General features: G+C 37.8%; 1 pseudogene; it reads right to left on the bottom strand.

The window, feature by feature from the left end:
- The window catches only part of LOC102439684, a 62,934-nt pseudogene extending 53,474 nt beyond the window's left edge, over positions 1-9,460 (bottom strand).
- Positions 9,461-10,489: the final 1,029 nt, after the last annotated feature.

Here is a 10,489-nt window from a genome sequence, read left to right as displayed (position 1 = left end):
CAGATATATATATATATATATATATATATATATATATATATATATATATATCACTAGGGGCCGGTGCACGGATTTGTGCACCTTAAAGGAACTGTGGGCCAGGAAGCTGTGGAGGGCACAGGGGCGGGTCTCGGCCCATCCTCCGCGCCTCCGCCCGGCCCCTCCCACCGTGGCCCCCAGGTGCAAGTGGCGGCTCCAGCGTTGGCTGCGGGTGTGAGCAGGGCCATCGCTGGCAGCAGGTTCAAGGGCGGCTGCCAACCCCGATCGCCCCTCAGGAGCAGGGGGAGGTGGAGAAGCCCTGAGGGGCGATTGGGGATGGCAGCTGCTGCTTGTACCTGCTGATGGTGCTGAACCTGCTGATGGCACCAGCAACGGGTGCAAGCAGTGGCTCCAGCGCTGGCAGAGGGTGTGAGTGGGGCCAGCACCAGCAGCAGGTGCAAGTGCTGGGCGGGACTGCAGCGTGCAGGAGCAAAGAATTTTTAGTAACCACCAGAGGCTCGACCCAATGACAGCAACTAGCGCCCCGCCTTGGTCTGGAGCCCCCACTCACCTCTACCATCTCTCCACGGCCGACACCCACCATAATCAGCACGTGCCCCCTGGTGGTCAGTGCACATAATAGCGACCAGTTGTTCGGTTGTTCTGCAGTTCAGTCTATTTGCATATTAGCCTTTTATTATATAGGATTGATGAGAGAGAAACATTGATTGGCTGCTTCCTGCACGTCCCCCACAAGGAAACCTGGGCATGTGCCCTGACCTGGAATCTAACTAGCAACCTCTTGGTGCATGGATGACACTCAACCAACTGAACTACATCATCTAGGCCAGATCAACTACTTTTCTTTATTATTGTTTAAAGTGTAACATATGTCTCCTTTTTCCCCAGTTGACTTCCCCCCATCAACTTCCACCCCCCAGGACAAGCCCCCTCCACCCCATTGTCTGTGTCCATTTATTATGCTAATATGCATGCATACAAGTCCTTTGGTTGATCTTTAATATACCCCCCTCTGCCAACTCTTTTAATGTTGATATTTTTTAATAGAAGCCAATCTGCATACTATCTACAACTAAATAGCTGACTTACCCTCCCAAGGGTTGCCATCATTCTTGGATCCTGAGAAAAGAATTCCAGCATCATTAGCTCTGTGATGGTATTATCCATATATATAAAAGCCCAGAGACCAGAACAGTAGAATGACCAGAACAACCTGATCAGCAGAACAGCAGAACGGCCAGAATGACCAGAGGCTATGACACACACTGGGGCAGCCAACCAGCCTGATCTGGGCCCCGATCGCCACCTCCCCGGCCTGCCCGGCCCGTGATTGGCCCCAAACACCCACATCGGGGGCAGGGCCAGCCACCAACCGCCTGCAGCCCCTCCCCCTGGCCAGCCCAATGGGCCCCCATCAGGGCAGGCCAGCTGGACCTCACCTGTACACGAATTCGTGCACCAGGCCTCTAGTATTATAAAGTCAGAAATTAAAGTCTAATGTACATGAAATAGACTCAGATAACACCAGAATATCTAACATAACTGACTAAAATTGCCTGTGAGTTGGTATTAATAAATTTAAATTAGAAGTTGAAAAAGAAGAATTATAAGTCTCCAATTGAAAGTCACAATTTCATTCAGGGACTTTAAAAAATTTGGGACCTATGGCAATCTTGTTGGTATCCTTTAACTCCTAAAATTATAGGCAAAACTGTGTGTCTACATAGGTGTACTTACTTGTATCTATCTCAGCAGATGGCCTATAGTATTTTCTCAGATTCCTTAAAAGGACCTTGACCAAAGAATAAAAAACATTCTCTCTCTCTCTCTCTCTCTCTCTCTCTCTCTTCTCTCTCTCTCTACCAAAGTCCAGACAGATAAGTGAACTGCTCTTAAATGAACGTGTCCTTATCACACAATTAAACAGAGCTGGGAGTGGAACTTCATTCTTCTGTCTGATCCAATTCTCATTTCCATATATCAATGGTCCTGTATCTCTTGTCAATATTATGAAAGCATAAGCCCTGTATTTTGATAAGTAATCTACTAGTGCCTTATCAAATATGCCAAATAATGATTAAAAGCTATACTCTCATCAGTATTTATATATACATTGTATCGTTTTGCTTACTTAGAATCTGAACAAACTTTCTTTCAGTCCTGACTCATAGGTAAAATTATTAGGGATAAAATAAGAATGTCTTTCCCATGTGTTTGATTAGTTGCCTGACAGGCTTTGGTAATTGAAACTAATTGAATCATTAACCTACATATACCAAAAAGTAAGTCTGCTTTAATGATAGTCACATTAGAACTTGATGGATGGTTATTAGATGTCAACTCCATGATTCCTACTCTTAAAGAGCTGTCTTATAGTAAATAGCAGGCCCTTATGTCAGCATAATAGTTCAATATATTTTAACCATACCAAATAAAACTTATGTATGTCTGAAGCTCAAATTTTTGGAAAATCATGATATTCCCATATCTTTTAAAATTCCCAACATATTATATTTATCATTGTCATTTTCTTTCATCTTTTGTTATTTAGTGTATCAGCCACATTGCATCTAGACTTTGAAATTATTAACTCATTCAAATTATTAATTACTTTTAATAGTATTATATTAAAAATAGTTTTATCATTCAAAAACATTTTTATGTTAAGAGAATTTATAAAACAGTTTGTTGATTGAGTGATACTGTTTACAACATACAATACTAAAAGATGAAGCCCTTAGAATTTTTTCACTAATAATTGAAGTGTCTTTCACATGTCATGCCCTCTTCACCCACCTAAACTTGGGCAGACCAGACATTAATAAGTACACTTTTTTTCTCATCCAATTATTTATATAGATTTTAATGTAAAATCTATGTGCAGGCTATTCTCATTATTTACTATTCCTTTACCTTCTGTCAGTTCTCTGCATCTATAATTAAGTGCATTTTAATGCAAAAATTTCTCAGAGGTCCACTTAATTACATATTTTATAAAATAAAACACTTAAAGTCATCTGTTATTTTAATTTTTACCTGCATATTTATAATTATATATTTTCCTGAATTATTTTATCATTAAATCAAAATATTCAATTAAAACATTGATTAAATATTCATGGTGAAAAATTAGGTTATACACATCATCCTTAACTATTATTAAAAATTGTCTTTGTTAATAAAGCCAATTATGCTAGCCCACTGAAACCTGGATAAAGAGGAATTTATTTAAATTGAATTATATGCAATATTTAATGGTCTGTTTATTATGCTGAGCAATAAGCTAAATCATTTATAGTGTAAAACAATCACTATTACAAAAAGTCATAATCATAACTATTTCGGCCAAAACATTTTATTTTGGCAAAGAAAAATATTTCTACTATACATAAATTTTATATTAATACTAGAGGCCTGGTGCTCAAAATTCGTGCACTGGGGGCAGGTGTCCCTCAGCCCAGCCTGCACCCTCTCCAATCTGGGACCCCTTGGGGGATGTCCGACTGCCGGTTTAGGCCCGATCCTACTGGGATCGGGCCTAAACCGGCAGTCAGACATCCCTCTCACAATCCGGGACTGCTGGCTCCCAACCGCTCGCCTGCCTGCCTGCCTGCCTGATTGCCCCTAACCACTTCTGCCTGCCAGCCTGATCACCCCCTAACCACTCCCTTGCCAGCCTGATCGACACCTAACTGCTTCCCCTGCCAGCCCGATTGCTCCCAACTGCCCTCCCCGGCCGGCCCAATCCTCCCCCAACTGCCCTCCTCTGCCAGCCTGGTCACCCCGAACTTCCCTTCCCAGCCAGCCCGGTCACCCCCAAATGCCCTCCCCTGCTGGCCCGGTCGCCCCTTACTTCCCTCCCCTGCCGGCCCGGTCGCCCCTTATTGCCCTCCCTACAGACCTGGTCATCCCTGAACTGCCCTCCCCTGCCGGCCTAGTCGCCCCCAATTGCCCTCCCCTGCCAGCCTGATCACCCACAACTGCCCTCCCCTGTTGGCCATCTTGTGGCTGTGAACACCACCATCTTTGAGGGCATGGCAGTCAAATAGCATATTACCTCCTTATTGGCTGTGGGCACTGCCATCTTTGAGGGTGGGCAGTCAATTAACATATTTCCTCCTTATTGGCTGTGGGTCCCGCCATCTTTGCAACAGCTGAGGGTCAATTAGCATATTCCCTCTTTATTAGATAGGATAATCATGTGAGCAAGAGCATAGGTTCATCATATGATTGTCGTTATATCTATTGATATTGGACATCATATAAAAGAATGGTGGGCTGGCAACAGGAAGCAAAATTAGAAATAATATTTAGATTTTATCTCAATGAGTCTACTAAATACCTCCATTTACCCATATGTTTTCTGCTACAGGAGACAGACCTATATGTGCTCATCAACTGACCCTGTACTCTATCTGTTGTGTTTGGCTAATGCAGAACATCAGTAGATGGAAGAGAGGAATAAGCACCACCAGATGTGTGTTTCTCTGGCTGCCTTCCTCTAGTATTGGCTTAGGCTGGCCACGATTCAACAAAAGTTTGCATCATCCTTCCAGGTTGTCTTCTATACAAGACTTTCACATTTCAGGTTCCAGCATCCACTTGCTATACCTGGCCTTAATAATTATGAGTCTATTTGAATTACCTATTTCATATTCATGAATTGTAGTAGTTTTTAATTCTTAAACTGTTGATTCATTTGATCTAAGCCAGGAGTTCTCAACCTGTGGGTCGCAACCCCTTTGGGGGTTGAATGACCTTTCACAGGGGTCCCCTAAGACCATCGGAAAACACATATATAATTACATATTGTTTTTGTGATTAATCACTATGCTTTAATTATGTTCAATTTGTAACAATGAAATTGGGAGTCATCACAACATGAGGAACTGTATTAAAGGGTTGTGGCATTAGGAAGGTTGAGAACCACTGCTAAGCTGTCAAATTTCTATGCATTATCATTATACAATGTCCGAATCTTCACTCTAAAGTCTACGTTGTCTGATAATTATATAGCCACTATAAACATTGTAAGATTGTTTTCATTCTTTTGATTTCAGCCTGCCTATGTTATATCTGAAATAAGTTTTTTGTACTTAGTAAATAGTGTTTTCATTCACTTTGGCAATTTCTGTCTTATAATTGGTGCAGTTTGACCATGTATTTTTAACCTATTTATTGATATATTAGAGGTTAAGTGTGTAATTTTAATTTTTGTTTTGTTAGTTACTTTTGTTTGTTTCTGTTTTATTTTCCTGCTTATGGCAGGAGTTTGCTAGAATTCTATTTTTATTATTCTGTAATGTTTTTGAGTGTATCACTTCATATAGCATTTTCAGGATTACTCTAGGTATTACATTTGTGTGTGTATATATGATCTGTTTACATACTTTATATATATAATTAAAGTCTACTGGTGTCAGCATTTTACCAGTTCTAGTAAATTATCAAAATCTTACCTCCCTTTATATACTTTTATCTTCCCCCATTTTAATGCAAATATATTAATACATATCTCTCCATACATTTTGAATCATATCAGAGTATTTAAATTATTGCTTGAACCATCAAACATCATTTAGAAAGCTCATGAAGAGATGCAAAAACATTTACTTTACCCTGAGTTTTGCTTGCCCTTTTATTCTTCCTTTACTGATATTCCAAGATTTATTTTGTTTTTTCCTTTCTGTTTAAAACATTTCTTTTAACCATTCCTGAATTCTATTTTTAATATCTCCAATTAAATTTAACCAATTTTTAAAAATTCTACAAAATTTTTGACATCGTGTGGCAAGATGCTGGAAAAGTACTCCAAAGATCCAAGTTAGAGTGATTTCATTATCTGATAACTGTGAATGCAGAAGGGCTGATAATTGTGATAATTGTCAATGCAGAAGGAACTGTAAGCTTATAGTAGGGCCATAGAACATATTCCAATTGAGGAATTTATTTATAAATTAAACTGGGTGTTGGTATATTTCATGACCTATGTGTTATTAATAAAAATTATGTTGTCCTCCAATCACAGAAATTATTTTGGGAACTTACTACCTTCAAATATATATATATATATTTTAAAGTTACATTATTATAACATAAGAGTTACTTGCATCAATACTTTGCTATCAAAGATAATTATCTCATAGATTTAAAAATTAAGTAAGTTAAAAATATGAAGACTTTTGTATGCTTATTCCTGGAAATAAATGAGCATTGGCATTGCAAGTATATCCACTCTAAGTAACTTTGTAATCAGTAGAGATTATAAATACATGATTATATAGACATACATATTATCTATAGAATATTTTGGCCAAAACACAATAAATAAGTTATCTAACATTCCAGTAGTCAGGTGAAATTATCTAGTTTATTTGAGTTCTGCATATAGATGTACCTTATATTTTCATAACTAGTATGGCTAGTGAACTGATTATGGATTACCATTATCATATGGCTAAATGTGGATATAATCCCAATGTCATTGTTTGAAAGCTCTGTTCTTTTAGATTCATTTCTATGTCTTTCTCAACATCAATTTAACCATAATTTAGTGAACAGTTTTATTAGAAAGATTAGAGGAAATATATGTTTAAATTTCAGTAAATGACATAAACTTCAAAAAATTAAATGTTTTCCTTTCCTATATTATGCAAATAATTATTTTTTTTCTTCACATTGTCTAAATGGATGCCATTAACCATAATTTTTTTAGAGCTAATCAAGTTCTCTTCTTTGAATAAGTAATACATTTTCATGTTTAAAGCTTTCATAAAATGAAATGTTTCCAATTTATCTCATATAATTACCATGCTTCCCAAAACTGAAAGAATGAGTTTCAGTGTCATGACTAGAAGTCAGCACCCTAATGTCAGACTGCTTGGATTCAAATGCCAGATGTAACACACTTTAGTCATGACCTTGAGCTCCATGCCTTTTCAAAGTCTAAATTTACCTCTATATAAAATGGAGATGATAATATTAACTGATTCATACAGTTATTGCCAGAAATAAATGTGATAATCCACAAAAAATGTATCAGCACAGTGCCTGTAAAATTGTATCCATTTAGAATAAATTCTATTATGTGCCTGTGTTTGTGCTATTATATTAACAAAGTGAAGTTTCTGTCCTCCTGACATTTATTATTTTTGAGGCATACAAACAAAGAAACAATCAGGTAGAATATATTTGTTATATTTACCATGATAGAGGCAAGTACAGGGACAATAGAAGAGACAGGTATTCTAGTCTTGATAGTCAAGAGAGATAATATGTCTAAGCAAATATATGAAGAATAAAAAATAGTTATCCTGGAAAAATGAAAAATTACATATTTCTCTGACCCAGAGTCCCTCTTTTCCTCACAACTAAAGGGTCTCTCACCATAAATACCATTAACATGGGTATTTGTGACTCACATCATGAAATATGTGTGAGCTCATGGTCATGCTTAGTAACACTGGCCCAACCTGGGATGAGTTTCCTTCCCCCAAATTTTTTATTTGTCATCAAAAAACAGTGCAAGAAAGTATTTATCCAGTGGTTGGAACTGGATGGGAATATAATATACTGTGGCTATTGGCCATATTTCCTGCCAAGTTAAAACCAGTCTGCAGAGCAGAGAACAGCAACTGTAGAGAAATGAAGCTAATCCTGATGGCCTCTGATTCCCAGCTTCCAGGTTGTCCTAAAACTTAACTGCTGTCATGCCTTCTTGGTGTCTTGGCAGTATACATATTCCTTGAATTCCATTTTCCAAAAACTTAACTTTTCCCTTCATCTAATAAAATAAACAAAACAAGTTATTTTATTTTATTGGTAACCAAAGTTCAGAGGAGATGATGGTTTAAAATAACAAGTATGTTTAAATACATACTTTCTGCCAAGAACTAGAGGCAAATATGTGTTTGGTAGGTTCACAAAAGTCAAATTAGGGCAGTCCCTAATCCTATTTTAAAATGTAGGGCTCAATTCTATCACTTAATACTGTACTTCTTTTTTCTGAAAAAAAAGAGCAAATGTCTCCATTTCTAGTTAGACGTTTGACTCTGGCTTCTCCTCACCAAATCTTTTCTTACTTATTTGTGCTACTCCAGAAAAATTAATCACTGCTTTGGTTTAACTCTACTGGTTAAGTCTAATCTCACTCTTCCCTTTCCTTCATTGCCCTAGTTACAATCCCATGATGGCTGCACTAGGCTTAATGTGAAATCCTGTCTGGCAATTATCTCTGTGACACATGGAGCTCACAATATTCATTGGTGTCTTATCTGCAAGAGTCTACATAATTTTTCATCAGCATTCCATGTTGTGATATTATACTTTCAGAATGCCATACTCTTCTGCACCACTCACACCCACACAGTGATTTCTCCTGACATATAATAGCTCATTATTCTGGGTAAAGTTACTTTTACCAATCCTGATGGACCCAAGAGAGTCTGTGAGAAAAGAGCTGGCACCAGAAGAAAGAAAATTAGCAGCTGGCAGCACTTCACTACAAAAGTTTGATCCCAGAATGGAAGAGCCGATAGCAACCTGGGTCTCTCTCTATGAAGCAAGGACTTCCTCTTACCTGGATCTTTTACACTGTGTCTTTAGGGACTAAGAACAGACGTTCAGTATACAAGAACATAGGGTTTACAGTCAGAGAGATCTGCGATGACAGACTCTCTCATTCACAAATATTTGGTTCCCCTTGCTGAGGGAGAGGTGTATACCCCCAAACCCATGTTAGTGAACTGAGATGTGGCTTTGGGATTGCTTTGGTCAATGAAATATGAGAGAGAACAAATGTGTGTCATTCTGGGAAGAAGCTTGAGATAACACCGTGTTCACCACATTATTTTTCCTTGCATCGCTGTGACCTAAATATCCCAGGCTGTGGCCATTCTAGAATAAGGAAGACAATTTACACTGTCAATATGAGACTTTGAAATTTTGAAATGTTCACACTGTTCTTTATACAGCTTATTCTAGCAAACGTTAATATGCCTGGATTTTAATCCTTGCTTCACTGCATGCTAGCTCTATGACCATTAACAAGTTACTTAAAATTATTTCACTCATCATTTCCATATCTGGATATGGCAATAATAAAGTTTGTGTTTGCACACAAAAACAATGTACCCAGCATTGTTTCCTACCTACTTCTCTCATTCCTTTCTATACAAAAAGGGCTGAAAAGCAAAACAACAACAACAACATTTTTTCCTTGCAGCTGAAGTCCTGGGTTAAAAAATTACTGTAAATTAAATATACGTCTCTGAAACTTAGAAAACATAAGTGTGGTGTAGGCTGTCTTCTGGCTGCTTAGGCTATTTTCTGCTGGGGAGTCAACATGTGGAGATGCCTGTGTTGTCTCCAGCTTCGAGGCTGTGGAGGCAGCTGTGGCAGAGTTCTCACTGATTTCGTGGTCAGGTTCTGTTACACACTTGGCCGCATTCTGGGAGGCCATACTGGATCCCACGTCTCAACACGTATAGTGTTTTGAAGAACCTAATTCCTTACATTTAACTCTTTTTCGCTTCAATATCTAGAATAGTTTCTGATTTCTGTCCAAAATCCTGGCATATTCCATTTTTGGTTATTGTGAACATCAAAATATACACGTGAAACGTTCTTCTTCCAGTCTTCAGAACATAATTAGCTCAATAAATTTTAGAGGCTATTATTTCTATTGACAACTATCTACTTACTAGTAGATGCTGAAACAATGAAAATGATACTGTCACTGAGTTACTTCTACGGCTCATTCATTTATTCAACAAACCTCTGCTATGTGTTTGACAGTGTTCAGGTCAAACAAGCAAATAAGAAAGGCCGGATGGCTGTCCACATTTTTTTTTGATACCTCATGGGATAAAATAATTTCTCTAGGCTGTCAGTCAAATTCCTGATAATTTTACTTATTCCAGAAACTCATATGAACTATTTAGTATCTCCCTTTGGAGATAGTTCAATTCAGCTACTGTACTAACACACCTCCTAGAACACACCTGAGATCACTGCTAAATGTAATAAACTTGCTTTATATGAGGCTAGTATCAATTTCCCCAGAAATCTTTATAACACAGATATGCCCAACTGCAACACATGTGAGGGTTAAAAAACGGAATACCTTCACAACCAAATGGTTTCTCACAAAACTATTAAATCACTTAAATGACCAACTTGGCACCATTAAATTTACTCATGATGGTACTTCCCAATTAGAAAACGTGTATACATGTTACCTAGAGACATACTTGGGCTTTAATTGGAATTGATGATAGTACAGTCGTTGGTAAATTTAATGATGCCAACTGGTCATTCAGGTGACTCTGTCATTAGTTATATAGGCTGATAAAATCCTTATTTAAAAGGAATATATTGCATCATTAATTATGAAACAAAGTTGCTCATTTCATGTAGACAGAGGTGAAACATATTGAAGAAACTCAGGGATTCATTACACCAAATGTCAACTTTAAGTACACTGGTACAG

The sequence above is a fragment of the Myotis lucifugus genome, unplaced genomic scaffold (assembly GCF_000147115.1).
Source record: "Myotis lucifugus unplaced genomic scaffold, Myoluc2.0 scaffold_0, whole genome shotgun sequence".
Classification (NCBI taxonomy): Eukaryota; Metazoa; Chordata; class Mammalia; order Chiroptera; family Vespertilionidae; genus Myotis; species Myotis lucifugus.
The sequence above is the reverse complement of the archived record's forward strand: the minus strand, read 5'-3'. Positions and strand labels throughout refer to the sequence as shown.